Below are 16,646 nucleotides of genomic sequence, written 5' to 3' on the forward strand. Positions count from 1 at the left end.
TTGCTTACGGCCATACCTCTCTGGCTCCGCCTGATCTCGTCTGATCTCAGAAGCTAAGCAGAGTAGGGCCTGGTTAGTACTTGGATGGAAGACCGCCTGGGAATCCCAGGTGCCGTAAGCTTTTTCATTTCTCTCTCTGGAAGAAATCGAGAAGGCATTAGAAAGTGACTCCTTTTTCATTATCAAAACTCCAAAACCTTTGACACATTTTAAAAGATTAGGAAGAGGACATACAGTTGCTTACGGCCATACCTCTCTGGCTCCGCCTGATCTCGTCTGATCTCAGAAGCTAAGCAGAGTAGGGCCTGGTTAGTACTTGGATGGAAGACCGCCTGGGAATCCCAGGTGCCGTAAGCTTTTTCATTTCTCTCTCTGGAAGAAATCGAGAAGGCATTAGAAAGTGACTCCTTTTTCATTATCAAAACTCCAAAACCTTTGACACATTTTAAAAGATTAGGAAGAGGACATACAGTTGCTTACGGCCATACCTCTCTGGCTCCGCCTGATCTCGTCTGATCTCAGAAGCTAAGCAGAGTAGGGCCTGGTTAGTACTTGGATGGAAGACCGCCTGGGAATCCCAGGTGCCGTAAGCTTTTTCATTTCTCTCTCTGGAAGAAATCGAGAAGGCATTAGAAAGTGACTCCTTTTTCATTATCAAAACTCCAAAACCTTTGACACATTTTAAAAGATTAGGAAGAGGACATACAGTTGCTTACGGCCATACCTCTCTGGCTCCGCCTGATCTCGTCTGATCTCAGAAGCTAAGCAGAGTAGGGCCTGGTTAGTACTTGGATGGAAGACCGCCTGGGAATCCCAGGTGCCGTAAGCTTTTTCATTTCTATCTGTAAAAGACACAGAGAAGGCCTTAGAAAGTGACTCCATTTCATTGTCAAAACTACAAAACCTTTGACACATTTTAAAAGATTAGGTAGAGGACATACAGTTGCTTACGGCCATACCTCTCTGGCTCTGCCTGATCTCGTCTGATCTCAGAAGCTAAGCAGAGTAGGGCCTGGTTAGTACTTGGATGGAAGACCGCCTGGGAATCCCAGGTGCCGTAAGCTTTTTCATTTCTCTCTCTGGAAGAAATTGAGAAGGCATTAGAAAGTGAATCCTTTTTCATTATCAAAACTCCAAAACCTTTGACACATTTTAAAATATTAGGAAGAGGACATACAGTTGCTTACGGCCATACCTCTCTGGCTCCGCCTGATCTCGTCTGATCTCAGAAGCTAAGCAGAGTAGGGCCTGGTTAGTACTTGGATGGAAGACCGCCTGGGAATCCCAGGTGCCGTAAGCTTTTTCATTTCTCTCTCTGGAAGAAATCGAGAAGGCATTAGAAAGTGACTCCTTTTTCATTATCAAAACTCCAAAACCTTTGACACATTTTAAAAGATTAGGAAGAGGACATACAGTTGCTTACGGCCATACCTCTCTGGCTCCGCCTGATCTCGTCTGATCTCAGAAGCTAAGCAGAGTAGGGCCTGGTTAGTACTTGGATGGAAGACCGCCTGGGAATCCCAGGTGCCGTAAGCTTTTTCAATTCTATCTGTAAAAGACACAGAGAAGGCCTTAGAAAGTGACTCCATTTAATTGTCAAAACTACAAAACCTTTGACACATTTTAAAAGATTAGGTAGAGGACATACAGTTGCTTACGGCCATACCTCTCTGGCTCTGCCTGATCTCGTCTGATCTCAGAAGCTAAGCAGAGTAGGGCCTGGTTAGTACTTGGATGGAAGACCGCCTGGGAATCCCAGGTGCCGTAAGCTTTTTCATTTCTCTCTCTGGAAGAAATCGAGAAGGCATTAGAAAGTGACTCCTTTTTCATTATCAAAACTCCAAAACCTTTGACACATTTTAAAAGATTAGGAAGAGGGCATACAGTTGCTTACGGCCATACCTCTCTGGCTCCGCCTGATCTCGTCTGATCTCAGAAGCTAAGCAGAGTAGGGCCTGGTTAGTACTTGGATGGAAGACCGCCTGGGAATCCCAGGTGCCGTAAGCTTTTTCATTTCTATCTGTAAAAGACACAGAGAAGGCCTTAGAAAGTGACTCCATTTCATTGTCAAAACTACAAAACCTTTGACAAGTTTTAAAAGATTAGGAAGAGGACATACAGTTGCTTACGGCCATACCTCTCTGGCTCCGCCTGATCTCGTCTGATCTCAGAAGCTAAGCAGAGTAGGGCCTGGTTAGTACTTGGATGGAAGACCGCCTGGGAATCCCAGGTGCCGTAAGCTTTTTCATTTCTCTCTCTGGAAGAAATCGAGAAGGCATTAGAAAGTGACTCCTTTTTCATTATCAAAACTCCAAAACCTTTGACACATTTTAAAAGATTAGGAAGAGGACATACAGTTGCTTACGGCCATACCTCTCTGGCTCCGCCTGATCTCGTCTGATCTCAGAAGCTAAGCAGAGTAGGGCCTGGTTAGTACTTGGATGGAAGACCGCCTGGGAATCCCAGGTGCCGTAAGCTTTTTCATTTCTCTCTCTGGAAGAAATCGAGAAGGCATTAGAAAGTGACTCCTTTTTCATTATCAAAACTCCAAAACCTTTGACACATTTTAAAAGATTAGGAAGAGGACATACAGTTGCTTACGGCCATACCTCTCTGGCTCCGCCTGATCTCGTCTGATCTCAGAAGCTAAGCAGAGTAGGGCCTGGTTAGTACTTGGATGGAAGACCGCCTGGGAATCCCAGGTGCCGTAAGCTTTTTCATTTCTCTCTCTGGAAGAAATCGAGAAGGCATTAGAAAGTGACTCCTTTTTCATTATCAAAACTCCAAAACCTTTGACACATTTTAAAAGATTAGGAAGAGGACATACAGTTGCTTACGGCCATACCTCTCTGGCTCCGCCTGATCTCGTCTGATCTCAGAAGCTAAGCAGAGTAGGGCCTGGTTAGTACTTGGATGGAAGACCGCCTGGGAATCCCAGGTGCCGTAAGCTTTTTCATTTCTCTCTCTGGAAGAAATTGAGAAGGCATTAGAAAGTGAATCCTTTTTCATTATCAAAACTCCAAAACCTTTGACACATTTTAAAATATTAGGAAGAGGACATACAGTTGCTTACGGCCATACCTCTCTGGCTCCGCCTGATCTCGTCTGATCTCAGAAGCTAAGCAGAGTAGGGCCTGGTTAGTACTTGGATGGAAGACCGCCTGGGAATCCCAGGTGCCGTAAGCTTTTTCATTTCTCTCTCTGGAAGAAATCGAGAAGGCATTAGAAAGTGACTCCTTTTTCATTATCAAAACTCCAAAACCTTTGACACATTTTAAAAGATTAGGAAGAGGACATACAGTTGCTTACGGCCATACCTCTCTGGCTCCGCCTGATCTCGTCTGATCTCAGAAGCTAAGCAGAGTAGGGCCTGGTTAGTACTTGGATGGAAGACCGCCTGGGAATCCCAGGTGCCGTAAGCTTTTTCAATTCTATCTGTAAAAGACACAGAGAAGGCCTTAGAAAGTGACTCCATTTAATTGTCAAAACTACAAAACCTTTGACACATTTTAAAAGATTAGGTAGAGGACATACAGTTGCTTACGGCCATACCTCTCTGGCTCTGCCTGATCTCGTCTGATCTCAGAAGCTAAGCAGAGTAGGGCCTGGTTAGTACTTGGATGGAAGACCGCCTGGGAATCCCAGGTGCCGTAAGCTTTTTCATTTCTCTCTCTGGAAGAAATCGAGAAGGCATTAGAAAGTGACTCCTTTTTCATTATCAAAACTCCAAAACCTTTGACACATTTTAAAAGATTAGGAAGAGGGCATACAGTTGCTTACGGCCATACCTCTCTGGCTCCGCCTGATCTCGTCTGATCTCAGAAGCTAAGCAGAGTAGGGCCTGGTTAGTACTTGGATGGAAGACCGCCTGGGAATCCCAGGTGCCGTAAGCTTTTTCATTTCTATCTGTAAAAGACACAGAGAAGGCCTTAGAAAGTGACTCCATTTCATTGTCAAAACTACAAAACCTTTGACAAGTTTTAAAAGATTAGGAAGAGGACATACAGTTGCTTACGGCCATACCTCTCTGGCTCCGCCTGATCTCGTCTGATCTCAGAAGCTAAGCAGAGTAGGGCCTGGTTAGTACTTGGATGGAAGACCGCCTGGGAATCCCAGGTGCCGTAAGCTTTTTCATTTCTCTCTCTGGAAGAAATCGAGAAGGCATTAGAAAGTGACTCCTTTTTCATTATCAAAACTCCAAAACCTTTGACACATTTTAAAAGATTAGGAAGAGGACATACAGTTGCTTACGGCCATACCTCTCTGGCTCCGCCTGATCTCGTCTGATCTCAGAAGCTAAGCAGAGTAGGGCCTGGTTAGTACTTGGATGGAAGACCGCCTGGGAATCCCAGGTGCCGTAAGCTTTTTCATTTCTCTCTCTGGAAGAAATCGAGAAGGCATTAGAAAGTGACTCCTTTTTCATTATCAAAACTCCAAAACCTTTGACACATTTTAAAAGATTAGGAAGAGGACATACAGTTGCTTACGGCCATACCTCTCTGGCTCCGCCTGATCTCGTCTGATCTCAGAAGCTAAGCAGAGTAGGGCCTGGTTAGTACTTGGATGGAAGACCGCCTGGGAATCCCAGGTGCCGTAAGCTTTTTCATTTCTCTCTCTGGAAGAAATCGAGAAGGCATTAGAAAGTGACTCCTTTTTCATTATCAAAACTCCAAAACCTTTGACACATTTTAAAAGATTAGGAAGAGGACATACAGTTGCTTACGGCCATACCTCTCTGGCTCCGCCTGATCTCGTCTGATCTCAGAAGCTAAGCAGAGTAGGGCCTGGTTAGTACTTGGATGGAAGACCGCCTGGGAATCCCAGGTGCCGTAAGCTTTTTCATTTCTCTCTCTGGAAGAAATCGAGAAGGCATTAGAAAGTGACTCCTTTTTCATTATCAAAACTCCAAAACCTTTGACACATTTTAAAAGATTAGGAAGAGGACATACAGTTGCTTACGGCCATACCTCTCTGGCTCCGCCTGATCTCGTCTGATCTCAGAAGCTAAGCAGAGTAGGGCCTGGTTAGTACTTGGATGGAAGACCGCCTGGGAATCCCAGGTGCCGTAAGCTTTTTCATTTCTCTCTCTGGAAGAAATCGAGAAGGCATTAGAAAGTGACTCCTTTTTCATTATCAAAACTCCAAAACCTTTGACACATTTTAAAAGATTAGGAAGAGGACATACAGTTGCTTACGGCCATACCTCTCTGGCTCCGCCTGATCTTGTCTGATCTCAGAAGCTAAGCAGAGTAGGGCCTGATTAGTACTTGGATGGAAGACCGCCTGGGAATCCCAGGTGCCGTAAGCTTTTTCATTTCTATCTGTAAAAGACACAGAGAAGGCCTTAGAAAGTGACTCCATTTCATTGTCAAAACTACAAAACCTTTGACAAGTTTTAAAAGATTAGGAAGAGGACATACAGTTGCTTACGGCCATACCTCTCTGGCTCCGCCTGATCTCGTCTGATCTCAGAAGCTAAGCAGAGTAGGGCCTGGTTAGTACTTGGATGGAAGACCGCCTGGGAATCCCAGGTGCCGTAAGCTTTTTCATTTCTATCTGTAAAAGACACAGAGAAGGCCTTAGAAAGTGACTCCATTTCATTGTCAAAACTACAAAACCTTTGACACATTTTAAAAGATTAGGTAGAGGACATACAGTTGCTTACGGCCATACCTCTCTGGCTCCGCCTGATCTCGTCTGATCTCAGAAGCTAAGCAGAGTAGGGCCTGGTTAGTACTTGGATGGAAGACCGCCTGGGAATCCCAGGTGCCGTAAGCTTTTTCATTTCTCTCTCTGGAAGAAATCGAGAAGGCATTAGAAAGTGACTCCTTTTTCATTATCAAAACTCCAAAACCTTTGACACATTTTAAAAGATTAGGTAGAGGACATACAGTTGCTTACGGCCATACCTCTCTGGCTCCGCCTGATCTCGTCTGATCTCAGAAGCTAAGCAGAGTAGGGCCTGGTTAGTACTTGGATGGAAGACCGCCTGGGAATCCCAGGTGCCGTAAGCTTTTTCAATTCTATCTGTAAAAGACACAGAGAAGGCCTTAGAAAGTGACTCCATTTAATTGTCAAAACTACAAAACCTTTGACACATTTTAAAAGATTAGGTAGAGGACATACAGTTGCTTACGGCCATACCTCTCTGGCTCCGCCTGATCTCGTCTGATCTCAGAAGCTAAGCAGAGTAGGGCCTGGTTAGTACTTGGATGGAAGACCGCCTGGGAATCCCAGGTGCCGTAAGCTTTTTCAATTCTATTTGTAAAAGACACAGAGAAGGCCTTAGAAAGTGACTCCATTTAATTGTCAAAACTCCAAAACCTTTGACACATTTTAAAAGATTAGGAAGAGGACATACAGTTGCTTACGGCCATACCTCTCTGGCTCCGCCTGATCTCGTCTGATCTCAGAAGCTAAGCAGAGTAGGGCCTGGTTAGTACTTGGATGGAAGACCGCCTGGGAATCCCAGGTGCCGTAAGCTTTTTCATTTCTCTCTCTGGAAGAAATCGAGAAGGCATTAGAAAGTGACTCCTTTTTCATTATCAAAACTCCAAAACCTTTGACACATTTTAAAAGATTAGGAAGAGGACATACAGTTGCTTACGGCCATACCTCTCTGGCTCCGCCTGATCTCGTCTGATCTCAGAAGCTAAGCAGAGTAGGGCCTGGTTAGTACTTGGATGGAAGACCGCCTGGGAATCCCAGGTGCCGTAAGCTTTTTCATTTCTCTCTCTGGAAGAAATCGAGAAGGCATTAGAAAGTGACTCCTTTTTCATTATCAAAACTCCAAAACCTTTGACACATTTTAAAAGATTAGGAAGAGGACATACAGTTGCTTACGGCCATACCTCTCTGGCTCCGCCTGATCTCGTCTGATCTCAGAAGCTAAGCAGAGTAGGGCCTGGTTAGTACTTGGATGGAAGACCGCCTGGGAATCCCAGGTGCCGTAAGCTTTTTCATTTCTATCTGTAAAAGACACAGAGAAGGCCTTAGAAAGTGACTCCATTTCATTGTCAAAACTACAAAACCTTTGACACATTTTAAAAGATTAGGTAGAGGACATACAGTTGCTTACGGCCATACCTCTCTGGCTCTGCCTGATCTCGTCTGATCTCAGAAGCTAAGCAGAGTAGGGCCTGGTTAGTACTTGGATGGAAGACCGCCTGGGAATCCCAGGTGCCGTAAGCTTTTTCATTTCTCTCTCTGGAAGAAATTGAGAAGGCATTAGAAAGTGAATCCTTTTTCATTATCAAAACTCCAAAACCTTTGACACATTTTAAAATATTAGGAAGAGGACATACAGTTGCTTACGGCCATACCTCTCTGGCTCCGCCTGATCTCGTCTGATCTCAGAAGCTAAGCAGAGTAGGGCCTGGTCAGTACTTGGATGGAAGACCGCCTGGGAATCCCAGGTGCCGTAAGCTTTTTCAATTCTATCTGTAAAAGACACAGAGAAGGCCTTAGAAAGTGACTCCATTTAATTGTCAAAACTACAAAACCTTTGACACATTTTAAAAGATTAGGTAGAGGACATACAGTTGCTTACGGCCATACCTCTCTGGCTCTGCCTGATCTCGTCTGATCTCAGAAGCTAAGCAGAGTAGGGCCTGGTTAGTACTTGGATGGAAGACCGCCTGGGAATCCCAGGTGCCGTAAGCTTTTTCATTTCTCTCTCTGGAAGAAATTGAGAAGGCATTAGAAAGTGAATCCTTTTTCATTATCAAAACTCCAAAACCTTTGACACATTTTAAAATATTAGGAAGAGGACATACAGTTGCTTACGGCCATACCTCTCTGGCTCCGCCTGATCTCGTCTGATCTCAGAAGCTAAGCAGAGTAGGGCCTGGTTAGTACTTGGATGGAAGACCGCCTGGGAATCCCAGGTGCCGTAAGCTTTTTCATTTCTCTCTCTGGAAGAAATCGAGAAGGCATTAGAAAGTGACTCCTTTTTCATTATCAAAACTCCAAAACCTTTGACACATTTTAAAAGATTAGGAAGAGGACATACAGTTGCTTACGGCCATACCTCTCTGGCTCCGCCTGATCTCGTCTGATCTCAGAAGCTAAGCAGAGTAGGGCCTGGTTAGTACTTGGATGGAAGACCGCCTGGGAATCCCAGGTGCCGTAAGCTTTTTCATTTCTATCTGTAAAAGACACAGAGAAGGCCTTAGAAAGTGACTCCATTTCATTGTCAAAACTACAAAACCTTTGACAAGTTTTAAAAGATTAGGAAGAGGACATACAGTTGCTTACGGCCATACCTCTCTGGCTCCGCCTGATCTCGTCTGATCTCAGAAGCTAAGCAGAGTAGGGCCTGGTTAGTACTTGGATGGAAGACCGCCTGGGAATCCCAGGTGCCGTAAGCTTTTTCATTTCTCTCTCTGGAAGAAATCGAGAAGGCATTAGAAAGTGACTCCTTTTTCATTATCAAAACTCCAAAACCTTTGACACATTTTAAAAGATTAGGAAGAGGACATACAGTTGCTTACGGCCATACCTCTCTGGCTCCGCCTGATCTCGTCTGATCTCAGAAGCTAAGCAGAGTAGGGCCTGGTTAGTACTTGGATGGAAGACCGCCTGGGAATCCCAGGTGCCGTAAGCTTTTTCATTTCTCTCTCTGGAAGAAATCGAGAAGGCATTAGAAAGTGACTTCTTTTTCATTATCAAAACTCCAAAACCTTTGACACATTTTAAAAGATTAGGAAGAGGACATACAGTTGCTTACGGCCATACCTCTCTGGCTCCGCCTGATCTCGTCTGATCTCAGAAGCTAAGCAGAGTAGGGCCTGGTTAGTACTTGGATGGAAGACCGCCTGGGAATCCCAGGTGCCGTAAGCTTTTTCATTTCTCTCTCTGGAAGAAATCGAGAAGGCATTAGAAAGTGACTCCTTTTTCATTATCAAAACTCCAAAACCTTTGACACATTTTAAAAGATTAGGAAGAGGACATACAGTTGCTTACGGCCATACCTCTCTGGCTCCGCCTGATCTCGTCTGATCTCAGAAGCTAAGCAGAGTAGGGCCTGGTTAGTACTTGGATGGAAGACCGCCTGGGAATCCCAGGTGCCGTAAGCTTTTTCATTTCTCTCTCTGGAAGAAATCGAGAAGGCATTAGAAAGTGACTCCTTTTTCATTATCAAAACTCCAAAACCTTTGACACATTTTAAAAGATTAGGAAGAGGACATACAGTTGCTTACGGCCATACCTCTCTGGCTCCGCCTGATCTTGTCTGATCTCAGAAGCTAAGCAGAGTAGGGCCTGATTAGTACTTGGATGGAAGACCGCCTGGGAATCCCAGGTGCCGTAAGCTTTTTCATTTCTATCTGTAAAAGACACAGAGAAGGCCTTAGAAAGTGACTCCATTTCATTGTCAAAACTACAAAACCTTTGACAAGTTTTAAAAGATTAGGAAGAGGACATACAGTTGCTTACGGCCATACCTCTCTGGCTCCGCCTGATCTCGTCTGATCTCAGAAGCTAAGCAGAGTAGGGCCTGGTTAGTACTTGGATGGAAGACCTCCTGGGAATCCCAGGTGCCGTAAGCTTTTTCATTTCTATCTGTAAAAGACACAGAGAAGGCCTTAGAAAGTGACTCCATTTCATTGTCAAAACTACAAAACCTTTGACACATTTTAAAAGATTAGGTAGAGGACATACAGTTGCTTACGGCCATACCTCTCTGGCTCTGCCTGATCTCGTCTGATCTCAGAAGCTAAGCAGAGTAGGGCCTGGTTAGTACTTGGATGGAAGACCGCCTGGGAATCCCAGGTGCCGTACGCTTTTTCATTTCTCTCTCTGGAAGAAATTGAGAAGGCATTAGAAAGTGAATCCTTTTTCATTATCAAAACTCCAAAACCTTTGACACATTTTAAAATATTAGGAAGAGGACATACAGTTGCTTACGGCCATACCTCTCTGGCTCCGCCTGATCTCGTCTGATCTCAGAAGCTAAGCAGAGTAGGGCCTGGTTAGTACTTGGATGGAAGACCGCCTGGGAATCCCAGGTGCCGTAAGCTTTTTCATTTCTCTCTCTGGAAGAAATCGAGAAGGCATTAGAAAGTGACTCCTTTTTCATTATCAAAACTCCAAAACCTTTGACACATTTTAAAAGATTAGGAAGAGGACATACAGTTGCTTACGGCCATTTCTCTCTGGCTCCGCCTGATCTCGTCTGATCTCAGAAGCTAAGCAGAGTAGGGCCTGGTTAGTACTTGGATGGAAGACCGCCTGGGAATCCCAGGTGCCGTAAGCTTTTTCATTTCTATCTGTAAAAGACACAGAGAAGGCCTTAGAAAGTGACTCCATTTCATTGTCAAAACTACAAAACCTTTGACAAGTTTTAAAAGATTAGGAAGAGGACATACAGTTGCTTACGGCCATACCTCTCTGGCTCCGCCTGATCTCGTCTGATCTCAGAAGCTAAGCAGAGTAGGGCCTGGTTAGTACTTGGATGGAAGACCGCCTGGGAATCCCAGGTGCCGTAAGCTTTTTCAATTCTATCTGTAAAAGACACAGAGAAGGCCTTAGAAAGTGACTTCATTTAATTGTCAAAACTACAAAACCTTTGACACATTTTAAAAGATTAGGTAGAGGACATACAGTTGCTTACGGCCATACCTCTCTGGCTCCGCCTGATCTCGTCTGATCTCAGAAGCTAAGCAGAGTAGGGCCTGGTTAGTACTTGGATGGAAGACCGCCTGGGAATCCCAGGTGCCGTAAGCTTTTTCATTTCTCTCTCTGGAAGAAATTGAGAAGGCATTAGAAAGTGAATCCTTTTTCATTATCAAAACTCCAAAACCTTTGACACATTTTAAAATATTAGGAAGAGGACATACAGTTGCTTACGGCCATACCTCTCTGGCTCCGCCTGATCTCGTCTGATCTCAGAAGCTAAGCAGAGTAGGGCCTGGTTAGTACTTGGATGGAAGACCGCCTGGGAATCCCAGGTGCCGTAAGCTTTTTCAATTCTATCTGTAAAAGACACAGAGAAGGCCTTAGAAAGTGACTCCATTTAATTGTCAAAACTACAAAACCTTTGACACATTTTAAAAGATTAGGTAGAGGACATACAGTTGCTTACGGCCATACCTCTCTGGCTCCGCCTGATCTCGTCTGATCTCAGAAGCTAAGCAGAGTAGGGCCTGGTTAGTACTTGGATGGAAGACCGCCTGGGAATCCCAGGTGCCGTAAGCTTTTTCATTTCTCTCTCTGGAAGAAATTGAGAAGGCATTAGAAAGTGAATCCTTTTTCATGATCAAAACTCCAAAACCTTTGACACATTTTAAAATATTAGGAAGAGGACATACAGTTGCTTACGGCCATACCTCTCTGGCTCCGCCTGATCTCGTCTGATCTCAGAAGCTAAGCAGAGTAGGGCCAGGTTAGTACTTGGATGGAAGACCGCCTGGGAATCCCAGGTGCCGTAAGCTTTTTCAATTCTATCTGTAAAAGACACAGAGAAGGCCTTAGAAAGTGACTCCATTTAATTGTCAAAACTACAAAACCTTTGACACATTTTAAAAGATTAGGTAGAGGACATACAGTTGCTTACGGCCATACCTCTCTGGCTCCGCCTGATCTCGTCTGATCTCAGAAGCTAAGCAGAGTAGGGCCTGGTTAGTACTTGGATGGAAGACCGCCTGGGAATCCCAGGTGCCGTAAGCTTTTTCAATTCTATCTGTAAAAGACACAGAGAAGGCCTTAGAAAGTGACTCCATTTAATTGTCAAAACTCCAAAACCTTTGACACATTTTAAAAGATTAGGAAGAGGACATACAGTTGCTTACGGCCATACCTCTCTGGCTCCGCCTGATCTCGTCTGATCTCAGAAGCTAAGCAGAGTAGGGCCTGGTTAGTACTTGGATGGAAGACCGCCTGGGAATCCCAGGTGCCGTAAGCTTTTTCATTTCTCTCTCTGGAAGAAATCGAGAAGGCATTAGAAAGTGACTCCTTTTTCATTATCAAAACTCCAAAAACTTTGACACATTTTAAAAGATTAGGAAGAGGACATACAGTTGCTTACGGCCATACCTCTCTGGCTCCGCCTGATCTCGTCTGATCTCAGAAGCTAAGCAGAGTAGGGCCTGGTTAGTACTTGGATGGAAGACCGCCTGGGAATCCCAGGTGCCGTAAGCTTTTTCATTTCTCTCTCTGGAAGAAATCGAGAAGGCATTAGAAAGTGACTCCTTTTTCATTATCAAAACTCCAAAACCTTTGACACATTTTAAAAGATTAGGAAGAGGACATACAGTTGCTTACGGCCATACCTCTCTGGCTCCGCCTGATCTCGTCTGATCTCAGAAGCTAAGCAGAGTAGGGCCTGGTTATTACTTGGATGGAAGACCGCCTGGGAATCCCAGGTGCCGTAAGCTTTTTCAATTCTATCTGTAAAAGACACAGAGAAGGCCTTAGAAAGTGACTCCATTTAATTGTCAAAACTACAAAACCTTTGACACATTTTAAAAGATTAGGTAGAGGACATGCAGTTGCTTACGGCCATACCTCTCTGGCTCCGCCTGATCTCGTCTGATCTCAGAAGCTAAGCAGAGTAGGGCCTGGTTAGTACTTGGATGGAAGACCGCCTGGGAATCCCAGGTGCCGTAAGCTTTTTCATTTCTCTCTCTGGAAGAAATCGAGAAGGCATTAGAAAGTGACTCCTTTTTCATTATCAAAACTCCAAAACCTTTGACACATTTTAAAAGATTAGGAAGAGGACATACAGTTGCTTACGGCCATTTCTCTCTGGCTCCGCCTGATCTCGTCTGATCTCAGAAGCTAAGCAGAGTAGGGCCTGGTTAGTACTTGGATGGAAGACCGCCTGGGAATCCCAGGTGCCGTAAGCTTTTTCATTTCTATCTGTAAAAGACACAGAGAAGGCCTTAGAAAGTGACTCCATTTCATTGTCAAAACTACAAAACCTTTGACAAGTTTTAAAAGATTAGGAAGAGGACATACAGTTGCTTACGGCCATACCTCTCTGGCTCCGCCTGATCTCGTCTGATCTCAGAAGCTAAGCAGAGTAGGGCCTGGTTAGTACTTGGATGGAAGACCGCCTGGGAATCCCAGGTGCCGTAAGCTTTTTCAATTCTATCTGTAAAAGACACAGAGAAGGCCTTAGAAAGTGACTTCATTTAATTGTCAAAACTACAAAACCTTTGACACATTTTAAAAGATTAGGTAGAGGACATACAGTTGCTTACGGCCATACCTCTCTGGCTCCGCCTGATCTCGTCTGATCTCAGAAGCTAAGCAGAGTAGGGCCTGGTTAGTACTTGGATGGAAGACCGCCTGGGAATCCCAGGTGCCGTAAGCTTTTTCATTTCTCTCTCTGGAAGAAATTGAGAAGGCATTAGAAAGTGAATCCTTTTTCATTATCAAAACTCCAAAACCTTTGACACATTTTAAAATATTAGGAAGAGGACATACAGTTGCTTACGGCCATACCTCTCTGGCTCCGCCTGATCTCGTCTGATCTCAGAAGCTAAGCAGAGTAGGGCCTGGTTAGTACTTGGATGGAAGACCGCCTGGGAATCCCAGGTGCCGTAAGCTTTTTCAATTCTATCTGTAAAAGACACAGAGAAGGCCTTAGAAAGTGACTCCATTTAATTGTCAAAACTACAAAACCTTTGACACATTTTAAAAGATTAGGTAGAGGACATACAGTTGCTTACGGCCATACCTCTCTGGCTCCGCCTGATCTCGTCTGATCTCAGAAGCTAAGCAGAGTAGGGCCTGGTTAGTACTTGGATGGAAGACCGCCTGGGAATCCCAGGTGCCGTAAGCTTTTTCATTTCTCTCTCTGGAAGAAATTGAGAAGGCATTAGAAAGTGAATCCTTTTTCATGATCAAAACTCCAAAACCTTTGACACATTTTAAAATATTAGGAAGAGGACATACAGTTGCTTACGGCCATACCTCTCTGGCTCCGCCTGATCTCGTCTGATCTCAGAAGCTAAGCAGAGTAGGGCCAGGTTAGTACTTGGATGGAAGACCGCCTGGGAATCCCAGGTGCCGTAAGCTTTTTCAATTCTATCTGTAAAAGACACAGAGAAGGCCTTAGAAAGTGACTCCATTTAATTGTCAAAACTACAAAACCTTTGACACATTTTAAAAGATTAGGTAGAGGACATGCAGTTGCTTACGGCCATACCTCTCTGGCTCCGCCTGATCTCGTCTGATCTCAGAAGCTAAGCAGAGTAGGGCCTGGTTAGTACTTGGATGGAAGACCGCCTGGGAATCCCAGGTGCCGTAAGCTTTTTCAATTCTATCTGTAAAAGACACAGAGAAGGCCTTAGAAAGTGACTCCATTTAATTGTCAAAACTACAAAACCTTTGACACATTTTAAAAGATTAGGTAGAGGACATACAGTTGCTTACGGCCATACCTCTCTGGCTCCGCCTGATCTCATCTGATCTCAGAAGCTAAGCAGAGTAGGGCCTGGTTAGTACTTGGATGGAAGACCGCCTGGGAATCCCAGGTGCCGTAAGCTTTTTCATTTCTCTCTCTGGAAGAAATTGAGAAGGCATTAGAAAGTGAATCCTTTTTCATGATCGAAACTCCAAAACCTTTGACACATTTTAAAATATTAGGAAGAGGACATACAGTTGCTTACGGCCATACCTCTCTGGCTCCGCCTGATCTCGTCTGATCTCAGAAGCTAAGCAGAGTAGGGCCTGGTTAGTACTTGGATGGAAGACCGCCTGGGAATCCCAGGTGCCGTAAGCTTTTTCATTTCTCTCTCTGGAAGAAATCGAGAAGGCATTAGAAAGTGACTCCTTTTTCATTATCAAAACTCCAAAACCTTTGACACATTTTAAAAGATTAGGTAGAGGACATACAGTTGCTTACGGCCATACCTCTCTGGCTCCGCCTGATCTCGTCTGATCTCAGAAGCTAAGCAGAGTAGGGCCTGGTTAGTACTTGGATGGAAGACCGCCTGGGAATCCCAGGTGCCGTAAGCTTTTTCAATTCTATCTGTAAAAGACACAGAGAAGGCCTTAGAAAGTGACTCCATTTAATTGTCAAAACTACAAAACCTTTGACACATTTTAAAAGATTAGGTAGAGGACATACAGTTGCTTACGGCCATACCTCTCTGGCTCCGCCTGATCTCGTCTGATCTCAGAAGCTAAGCAGAGTAGGGCCTGGTTAGTACTTGGATGGAAGACCGCCTGGGAATCCCAGGTGCCGTAAGCTTTTTCATTTCTCTCTCTGGAAGAAATTGAGAAGGCATTAGAAAGTGAATCCTTTTTCATTATCAAAACTCCAAAACCTTTGACACATTTTAAAATATTAGGAAGAGGACATACAGTTGCTTACGGCCATACCTCTCTGGCTCCGCCTGATCTCGTCTGATCTCAGAAGCTAAGCAGAGTAGGGCCTGGTTAGTACTTGGATGGAAGACCGCCTGGGAATCCCAGGTGCCGTAAGCTTTTTCATTTCTCTCTCTGGAAGAAATCGAGAAGGCATTAGAAAGTGACTCCTTTTTCATTATCAAAACTCCAAAACCTTTGACACATTTTAAAAGATTAGGAAGAGGACATACAGTTGCTTACGGCCATACCTCTCTGGCTCCGCCTGATCTCGTCTGATCTCAGAAGCTAAGCAGAGTAGGGCCTGGTTAGTACTTGGATGGAAGACCGCCTGGGAATCCCAGGTGCCGTAAGCTTTTTCATTTCTCTCTCTGGAAGAAATCGAGAAGGCATTAGAAAGTGACTCCTTTTTCATTATCAAAACTCCAAAACCTTTGACACATTTTAAAAGATTAGGAAGAGGACATACAGTTGCTTACGGCCATACCTCTCTGGCTCCGCCTGATCTCGTCTGATCTCAGAAGCTAAGCAGAGTAGGGCCTGGTTAGTACTTGGATGGAAGACCGCCTGGGAATCCCAGGTGCCGTAAGCTTTTTCAATTCTATCTGTAAAAGACACAGAGAAGGCCTTAGAAAGTGACTCCATTTAATTGTCAAAACTACAAAACCTTTGACACATTTTAAAAGATTAGGTAGAGGACATACAGTTGCTTACGGCCATACCTCTCTGGCTCTGCCTGATCTCGTCTGATCTCAGAAGCTAAGCAGAGTAGGGCCTGGTTAGTACTTTGATGGAAGACCGCCTGGGAATCCCAGGTGCCGTAAGCTTTTTCATTTCTCTCTCTGGAAGAAATCGAGAAGGCATTAGAAAGTGACTCCTTTTTCATTATCAAAACTCCAAAACCTTTGACACATTTTAAAAGATTAGGAAGAGGACATACAGTTGCTTACGGCCATACCTCTCTGGCTCCGCCTGATCTCGTCTGATCTCAGAAGCTAAGCAGAGTAGGGCCTGGTTAGTACTTGGATGGAAGACCGCCTGGGAATCCCAGGTGCCGTAAGCTTTTTCATTTCTATCTGTAAAAGACACAGAGAAGGCCTTAGAAAGTGACTCCATTTCATTGTCAAAACTACAAAACCTTTGACAAGTTTTAAAAGATTAGGAAGAGGACATACAGTTGCTTACGGCCATACCTCTCTGGCTCCGCCTGATCTCGTCTGATCTCAGAAGCTAAGCAGAGTAGGGCCTGGTTAGTACTTGGATGGAAGACCGCCTGGGAATCCCAGGTGCCGTAAGCTTTTTCATTTCTCTCTCTGGAAGAAATCGAGAAG

At 44.5% G+C, this 16,646-nt stretch overlaps 71 non-coding genes across 71 annotated transcripts; all 71 read left to right on the top strand.

Moving 5' to 3' along the window:
• The first annotated feature begins 2 nt into the window (after positions 1–2).
• Positions 3–121, top strand: LOC144403524 (5S ribosomal RNA). Its single transcript, XR_013465462.1, has one exon. It is a non-coding gene; the product is annotated as a 5S ribosomal RNA (ribosomal RNA).
• Positions 122–238: 117 nt separating this feature from the next.
• On the top strand, positions 239–357 carry LOC144403525 (5S ribosomal RNA). Its single transcript, XR_013465463.1, has one exon. It is a non-coding gene; the product is annotated as a 5S ribosomal RNA (ribosomal RNA).
• Positions 358–474: 117 nt separating this feature from the next.
• Positions 475–593, top strand: LOC144403526 (5S ribosomal RNA). Its single transcript, XR_013465464.1, has one exon. It is a non-coding gene; the product is annotated as a 5S ribosomal RNA (ribosomal RNA).
• A 117-nt stretch (positions 594–710) lies between these two features.
• Positions 711–829, top strand: LOC144403527 (5S ribosomal RNA). The gene has a single exon (XR_013465465.1). It is a non-coding gene; the product is annotated as a 5S ribosomal RNA (ribosomal RNA).
• Positions 830–945: 116 nt separating this feature from the next.
• Positions 946–1,064, top strand: LOC144397392 (5S ribosomal RNA). Its single transcript, XR_013459538.1, has one exon. It is a non-coding gene; the product is annotated as a 5S ribosomal RNA (ribosomal RNA).
• A 117-nt stretch (positions 1,065–1,181) lies between these two features.
• On the top strand, positions 1,182–1,300 carry LOC144403528 (5S ribosomal RNA). Its single transcript, XR_013465466.1, has one exon. It is a non-coding gene; the product is annotated as a 5S ribosomal RNA (ribosomal RNA).
• A 117-nt stretch (positions 1,301–1,417) lies between these two features.
• LOC144403529 (5S ribosomal RNA) lies at positions 1,418–1,536 on the top strand. The gene has a single exon (XR_013465467.1). It is a non-coding gene; the product is annotated as a 5S ribosomal RNA (ribosomal RNA).
• Positions 1,537–1,652: 116 nt separating this feature from the next.
• LOC144397393 (5S ribosomal RNA) lies at positions 1,653–1,771 on the top strand. The gene has a single exon (XR_013459539.1). It is a non-coding gene; the product is annotated as a 5S ribosomal RNA (ribosomal RNA).
• A 117-nt stretch (positions 1,772–1,888) lies between these two features.
• On the top strand, positions 1,889–2,007 carry LOC144403530 (5S ribosomal RNA). The gene has a single exon (XR_013465468.1). It is a non-coding gene; the product is annotated as a 5S ribosomal RNA (ribosomal RNA).
• Positions 2,008–2,123: 116 nt separating this feature from the next.
• On the top strand, positions 2,124–2,242 carry LOC144403531 (5S ribosomal RNA). Its single transcript, XR_013465469.1, has one exon. It is a non-coding gene; the product is annotated as a 5S ribosomal RNA (ribosomal RNA).
• A 117-nt stretch (positions 2,243–2,359) lies between these two features.
• On the top strand, positions 2,360–2,478 carry LOC144403532 (5S ribosomal RNA). Its single transcript, XR_013465470.1, has one exon. It is a non-coding gene; the product is annotated as a 5S ribosomal RNA (ribosomal RNA).
• A 117-nt stretch (positions 2,479–2,595) lies between these two features.
• On the top strand, positions 2,596–2,714 carry LOC144403534 (5S ribosomal RNA). Its single transcript, XR_013465472.1, has one exon. It is a non-coding gene; the product is annotated as a 5S ribosomal RNA (ribosomal RNA).
• Positions 2,715–2,831: 117 nt separating this feature from the next.
• Positions 2,832–2,950, top strand: LOC144403535 (5S ribosomal RNA). Its single transcript, XR_013465473.1, has one exon. It is a non-coding gene; the product is annotated as a 5S ribosomal RNA (ribosomal RNA).
• Positions 2,951–3,067: 117 nt separating this feature from the next.
• Positions 3,068–3,186, top strand: LOC144403536 (5S ribosomal RNA). Its single transcript, XR_013465474.1, has one exon. It is a non-coding gene; the product is annotated as a 5S ribosomal RNA (ribosomal RNA).
• A 117-nt stretch (positions 3,187–3,303) lies between these two features.
• Positions 3,304–3,422, top strand: LOC144403537 (5S ribosomal RNA). The gene has a single exon (XR_013465475.1). It is a non-coding gene; the product is annotated as a 5S ribosomal RNA (ribosomal RNA).
• A 116-nt stretch (positions 3,423–3,538) lies between these two features.
• Positions 3,539–3,657, top strand: LOC144397394 (5S ribosomal RNA). Its single transcript, XR_013459540.1, has one exon. It is a non-coding gene; the product is annotated as a 5S ribosomal RNA (ribosomal RNA).
• Positions 3,658–3,774: 117 nt separating this feature from the next.
• LOC144403538 (5S ribosomal RNA) lies at positions 3,775–3,893 on the top strand. Its single transcript, XR_013465476.1, has one exon. It is a non-coding gene; the product is annotated as a 5S ribosomal RNA (ribosomal RNA).
• Positions 3,894–4,009: 116 nt separating this feature from the next.
• On the top strand, positions 4,010–4,128 carry LOC144403539 (5S ribosomal RNA). The gene has a single exon (XR_013465477.1). It is a non-coding gene; the product is annotated as a 5S ribosomal RNA (ribosomal RNA).
• A 117-nt stretch (positions 4,129–4,245) lies between these two features.
• Positions 4,246–4,364, top strand: LOC144403540 (5S ribosomal RNA). The gene has a single exon (XR_013465478.1). It is a non-coding gene; the product is annotated as a 5S ribosomal RNA (ribosomal RNA).
• A 117-nt stretch (positions 4,365–4,481) lies between these two features.
• On the top strand, positions 4,482–4,600 carry LOC144403541 (5S ribosomal RNA). Its single transcript, XR_013465479.1, has one exon. It is a non-coding gene; the product is annotated as a 5S ribosomal RNA (ribosomal RNA).
• Positions 4,601–4,717: 117 nt separating this feature from the next.
• On the top strand, positions 4,718–4,836 carry LOC144403542 (5S ribosomal RNA). The gene has a single exon (XR_013465480.1). It is a non-coding gene; the product is annotated as a 5S ribosomal RNA (ribosomal RNA).
• Positions 4,837–4,953: 117 nt separating this feature from the next.
• LOC144403543 (5S ribosomal RNA) lies at positions 4,954–5,072 on the top strand. The gene has a single exon (XR_013465481.1). It is a non-coding gene; the product is annotated as a 5S ribosomal RNA (ribosomal RNA).
• A 117-nt stretch (positions 5,073–5,189) lies between these two features.
• LOC144398862 (5S ribosomal RNA) lies at positions 5,190–5,308 on the top strand. Its single transcript, XR_013461009.1, has one exon. It is a non-coding gene; the product is annotated as a 5S ribosomal RNA (ribosomal RNA).
• Positions 5,309–5,424: 116 nt separating this feature from the next.
• LOC144403545 (5S ribosomal RNA) lies at positions 5,425–5,543 on the top strand. The gene has a single exon (XR_013465483.1). It is a non-coding gene; the product is annotated as a 5S ribosomal RNA (ribosomal RNA).
• Positions 5,544–5,659: 116 nt separating this feature from the next.
• Positions 5,660–5,778, top strand: LOC144403546 (5S ribosomal RNA). Its single transcript, XR_013465484.1, has one exon. It is a non-coding gene; the product is annotated as a 5S ribosomal RNA (ribosomal RNA).
• Positions 5,779–5,895: 117 nt separating this feature from the next.
• On the top strand, positions 5,896–6,014 carry LOC144403547 (5S ribosomal RNA). The gene has a single exon (XR_013465485.1). It is a non-coding gene; the product is annotated as a 5S ribosomal RNA (ribosomal RNA).
• A 116-nt stretch (positions 6,015–6,130) lies between these two features.
• On the top strand, positions 6,131–6,249 carry LOC144403548 (5S ribosomal RNA). The gene has a single exon (XR_013465486.1). It is a non-coding gene; the product is annotated as a 5S ribosomal RNA (ribosomal RNA).
• Positions 6,250–6,365: 116 nt separating this feature from the next.
• Positions 6,366–6,484, top strand: LOC144403549 (5S ribosomal RNA). The gene has a single exon (XR_013465487.1). It is a non-coding gene; the product is annotated as a 5S ribosomal RNA (ribosomal RNA).
• Positions 6,485–6,601: 117 nt separating this feature from the next.
• Positions 6,602–6,720, top strand: LOC144403550 (5S ribosomal RNA). The gene has a single exon (XR_013465488.1). It is a non-coding gene; the product is annotated as a 5S ribosomal RNA (ribosomal RNA).
• A 117-nt stretch (positions 6,721–6,837) lies between these two features.
• LOC144403551 (5S ribosomal RNA) lies at positions 6,838–6,956 on the top strand. The gene has a single exon (XR_013465489.1). It is a non-coding gene; the product is annotated as a 5S ribosomal RNA (ribosomal RNA).
• Positions 6,957–7,072: 116 nt separating this feature from the next.
• LOC144397395 (5S ribosomal RNA) lies at positions 7,073–7,191 on the top strand. Its single transcript, XR_013459541.1, has one exon. It is a non-coding gene; the product is annotated as a 5S ribosomal RNA (ribosomal RNA).
• A 117-nt stretch (positions 7,192–7,308) lies between these two features.
• Positions 7,309–7,427, top strand: LOC144397087 (5S ribosomal RNA). Its single transcript, XR_013459232.1, has one exon. It is a non-coding gene; the product is annotated as a 5S ribosomal RNA (ribosomal RNA).
• Positions 7,428–7,543: 116 nt separating this feature from the next.
• Positions 7,544–7,662, top strand: LOC144397396 (5S ribosomal RNA). Its single transcript, XR_013459542.1, has one exon. It is a non-coding gene; the product is annotated as a 5S ribosomal RNA (ribosomal RNA).
• A 117-nt stretch (positions 7,663–7,779) lies between these two features.
• Positions 7,780–7,898, top strand: LOC144403552 (5S ribosomal RNA). Its single transcript, XR_013465490.1, has one exon. It is a non-coding gene; the product is annotated as a 5S ribosomal RNA (ribosomal RNA).
• A 117-nt stretch (positions 7,899–8,015) lies between these two features.
• Positions 8,016–8,134, top strand: LOC144403553 (5S ribosomal RNA). The gene has a single exon (XR_013465491.1). It is a non-coding gene; the product is annotated as a 5S ribosomal RNA (ribosomal RNA).
• A 116-nt stretch (positions 8,135–8,250) lies between these two features.
• LOC144403554 (5S ribosomal RNA) lies at positions 8,251–8,369 on the top strand. The gene has a single exon (XR_013465492.1). It is a non-coding gene; the product is annotated as a 5S ribosomal RNA (ribosomal RNA).
• A 117-nt stretch (positions 8,370–8,486) lies between these two features.
• On the top strand, positions 8,487–8,605 carry LOC144403556 (5S ribosomal RNA). The gene has a single exon (XR_013465494.1). It is a non-coding gene; the product is annotated as a 5S ribosomal RNA (ribosomal RNA).
• A 117-nt stretch (positions 8,606–8,722) lies between these two features.
• Positions 8,723–8,841, top strand: LOC144403557 (5S ribosomal RNA). Its single transcript, XR_013465495.1, has one exon. It is a non-coding gene; the product is annotated as a 5S ribosomal RNA (ribosomal RNA).
• A 117-nt stretch (positions 8,842–8,958) lies between these two features.
• On the top strand, positions 8,959–9,077 carry LOC144403558 (5S ribosomal RNA). The gene has a single exon (XR_013465496.1). It is a non-coding gene; the product is annotated as a 5S ribosomal RNA (ribosomal RNA).
• Positions 9,078–9,194: 117 nt separating this feature from the next.
• On the top strand, positions 9,195–9,313 carry LOC144398863 (5S ribosomal RNA). The gene has a single exon (XR_013461010.1). It is a non-coding gene; the product is annotated as a 5S ribosomal RNA (ribosomal RNA).
• A 116-nt stretch (positions 9,314–9,429) lies between these two features.
• Positions 9,430–9,548, top strand: LOC144396048 (5S ribosomal RNA). The gene has a single exon (XR_013458194.1). It is a non-coding gene; the product is annotated as a 5S ribosomal RNA (ribosomal RNA).
• Positions 9,549–9,664: 116 nt separating this feature from the next.
• On the top strand, positions 9,665–9,783 carry LOC144399130 (5S ribosomal RNA). The gene has a single exon (XR_013461275.1). It is a non-coding gene; the product is annotated as a 5S ribosomal RNA (ribosomal RNA).
• Positions 9,784–9,900: 117 nt separating this feature from the next.
• Positions 9,901–10,019, top strand: LOC144403559 (5S ribosomal RNA). Its single transcript, XR_013465497.1, has one exon. It is a non-coding gene; the product is annotated as a 5S ribosomal RNA (ribosomal RNA).
• A 117-nt stretch (positions 10,020–10,136) lies between these two features.
• Positions 10,137–10,255, top strand: LOC144399050 (5S ribosomal RNA). Its single transcript, XR_013461195.1, has one exon. It is a non-coding gene; the product is annotated as a 5S ribosomal RNA (ribosomal RNA).
• Positions 10,256–10,371: 116 nt separating this feature from the next.
• Positions 10,372–10,490, top strand: LOC144403560 (5S ribosomal RNA). The gene has a single exon (XR_013465498.1). It is a non-coding gene; the product is annotated as a 5S ribosomal RNA (ribosomal RNA).
• A 116-nt stretch (positions 10,491–10,606) lies between these two features.
• Positions 10,607–10,725, top strand: LOC144403561 (5S ribosomal RNA). Its single transcript, XR_013465499.1, has one exon. It is a non-coding gene; the product is annotated as a 5S ribosomal RNA (ribosomal RNA).
• A 117-nt stretch (positions 10,726–10,842) lies between these two features.
• On the top strand, positions 10,843–10,961 carry LOC144403562 (5S ribosomal RNA). Its single transcript, XR_013465500.1, has one exon. It is a non-coding gene; the product is annotated as a 5S ribosomal RNA (ribosomal RNA).
• Positions 10,962–11,077: 116 nt separating this feature from the next.
• On the top strand, positions 11,078–11,196 carry LOC144403563 (5S ribosomal RNA). Its single transcript, XR_013465501.1, has one exon. It is a non-coding gene; the product is annotated as a 5S ribosomal RNA (ribosomal RNA).
• A 117-nt stretch (positions 11,197–11,313) lies between these two features.
• On the top strand, positions 11,314–11,432 carry LOC144396603 (5S ribosomal RNA). Its single transcript, XR_013458749.1, has one exon. It is a non-coding gene; the product is annotated as a 5S ribosomal RNA (ribosomal RNA).
• A 116-nt stretch (positions 11,433–11,548) lies between these two features.
• On the top strand, positions 11,549–11,667 carry LOC144403564 (5S ribosomal RNA). Its single transcript, XR_013465502.1, has one exon. It is a non-coding gene; the product is annotated as a 5S ribosomal RNA (ribosomal RNA).
• Positions 11,668–11,783: 116 nt separating this feature from the next.
• Positions 11,784–11,902, top strand: LOC144403565 (5S ribosomal RNA). Its single transcript, XR_013465503.1, has one exon. It is a non-coding gene; the product is annotated as a 5S ribosomal RNA (ribosomal RNA).
• Positions 11,903–12,019: 117 nt separating this feature from the next.
• LOC144403567 (5S ribosomal RNA) lies at positions 12,020–12,138 on the top strand. The gene has a single exon (XR_013465505.1). It is a non-coding gene; the product is annotated as a 5S ribosomal RNA (ribosomal RNA).
• Positions 12,139–12,255: 117 nt separating this feature from the next.
• LOC144398809 (5S ribosomal RNA) lies at positions 12,256–12,374 on the top strand. The gene has a single exon (XR_013460956.1). It is a non-coding gene; the product is annotated as a 5S ribosomal RNA (ribosomal RNA).
• Positions 12,375–12,490: 116 nt separating this feature from the next.
• LOC144403568 (5S ribosomal RNA) lies at positions 12,491–12,609 on the top strand. The gene has a single exon (XR_013465506.1). It is a non-coding gene; the product is annotated as a 5S ribosomal RNA (ribosomal RNA).
• Positions 12,610–12,726: 117 nt separating this feature from the next.
• Positions 12,727–12,845, top strand: LOC144399051 (5S ribosomal RNA). Its single transcript, XR_013461196.1, has one exon. It is a non-coding gene; the product is annotated as a 5S ribosomal RNA (ribosomal RNA).
• A 116-nt stretch (positions 12,846–12,961) lies between these two features.
• On the top strand, positions 12,962–13,080 carry LOC144403569 (5S ribosomal RNA). The gene has a single exon (XR_013465507.1). It is a non-coding gene; the product is annotated as a 5S ribosomal RNA (ribosomal RNA).
• Positions 13,081–13,196: 116 nt separating this feature from the next.
• On the top strand, positions 13,197–13,315 carry LOC144403570 (5S ribosomal RNA). The gene has a single exon (XR_013465508.1). It is a non-coding gene; the product is annotated as a 5S ribosomal RNA (ribosomal RNA).
• A 117-nt stretch (positions 13,316–13,432) lies between these two features.
• LOC144403571 (5S ribosomal RNA) lies at positions 13,433–13,551 on the top strand. Its single transcript, XR_013465509.1, has one exon. It is a non-coding gene; the product is annotated as a 5S ribosomal RNA (ribosomal RNA).
• A 116-nt stretch (positions 13,552–13,667) lies between these two features.
• On the top strand, positions 13,668–13,786 carry LOC144403572 (5S ribosomal RNA). Its single transcript, XR_013465510.1, has one exon. It is a non-coding gene; the product is annotated as a 5S ribosomal RNA (ribosomal RNA).
• A 117-nt stretch (positions 13,787–13,903) lies between these two features.
• On the top strand, positions 13,904–14,022 carry LOC144396714 (5S ribosomal RNA). The gene has a single exon (XR_013458860.1). It is a non-coding gene; the product is annotated as a 5S ribosomal RNA (ribosomal RNA).
• A 116-nt stretch (positions 14,023–14,138) lies between these two features.
• Positions 14,139–14,257, top strand: LOC144403573 (5S ribosomal RNA). The gene has a single exon (XR_013465511.1). It is a non-coding gene; the product is annotated as a 5S ribosomal RNA (ribosomal RNA).
• Positions 14,258–14,373: 116 nt separating this feature from the next.
• On the top strand, positions 14,374–14,492 carry LOC144404696 (5S ribosomal RNA). Its single transcript, XR_013466638.1, has one exon. It is a non-coding gene; the product is annotated as a 5S ribosomal RNA (ribosomal RNA).
• A 117-nt stretch (positions 14,493–14,609) lies between these two features.
• LOC144403574 (5S ribosomal RNA) lies at positions 14,610–14,728 on the top strand. Its single transcript, XR_013465512.1, has one exon. It is a non-coding gene; the product is annotated as a 5S ribosomal RNA (ribosomal RNA).
• Positions 14,729–14,845: 117 nt separating this feature from the next.
• Positions 14,846–14,964, top strand: LOC144403575 (5S ribosomal RNA). Its single transcript, XR_013465513.1, has one exon. It is a non-coding gene; the product is annotated as a 5S ribosomal RNA (ribosomal RNA).
• Positions 14,965–15,080: 116 nt separating this feature from the next.
• Positions 15,081–15,199, top strand: LOC144403576 (5S ribosomal RNA). Its single transcript, XR_013465514.1, has one exon. It is a non-coding gene; the product is annotated as a 5S ribosomal RNA (ribosomal RNA).
• A 117-nt stretch (positions 15,200–15,316) lies between these two features.
• Positions 15,317–15,435, top strand: LOC144403578 (5S ribosomal RNA). Its single transcript, XR_013465516.1, has one exon. It is a non-coding gene; the product is annotated as a 5S ribosomal RNA (ribosomal RNA).
• Positions 15,436–15,552: 117 nt separating this feature from the next.
• On the top strand, positions 15,553–15,671 carry LOC144403579 (5S ribosomal RNA). The gene has a single exon (XR_013465517.1). It is a non-coding gene; the product is annotated as a 5S ribosomal RNA (ribosomal RNA).
• A 117-nt stretch (positions 15,672–15,788) lies between these two features.
• On the top strand, positions 15,789–15,907 carry LOC144403580 (5S ribosomal RNA). The gene has a single exon (XR_013465518.1). It is a non-coding gene; the product is annotated as a 5S ribosomal RNA (ribosomal RNA).
• A 116-nt stretch (positions 15,908–16,023) lies between these two features.
• Positions 16,024–16,142, top strand: LOC144398133 (5S ribosomal RNA). Its single transcript, XR_013460280.1, has one exon. It is a non-coding gene; the product is annotated as a 5S ribosomal RNA (ribosomal RNA).
• A 117-nt stretch (positions 16,143–16,259) lies between these two features.
• Positions 16,260–16,378, top strand: LOC144403581 (5S ribosomal RNA). Its single transcript, XR_013465519.1, has one exon. It is a non-coding gene; the product is annotated as a 5S ribosomal RNA (ribosomal RNA).
• Positions 16,379–16,494: 116 nt separating this feature from the next.
• On the top strand, positions 16,495–16,613 carry LOC144403582 (5S ribosomal RNA). The gene has a single exon (XR_013465520.1). It is a non-coding gene; the product is annotated as a 5S ribosomal RNA (ribosomal RNA).
• Positions 16,614–16,646: the final 33 nt, after the last annotated feature.

The sequence above is a fragment of the Gasterosteus aculeatus genome, chromosome 2, assembly GCF_964276395.1.
Source record: "Gasterosteus aculeatus chromosome 2, fGasAcu3.hap1.1, whole genome shotgun sequence".
Classification (NCBI taxonomy): Eukaryota; Metazoa; Chordata; class Actinopteri; order Perciformes; family Gasterosteidae; genus Gasterosteus; species Gasterosteus aculeatus.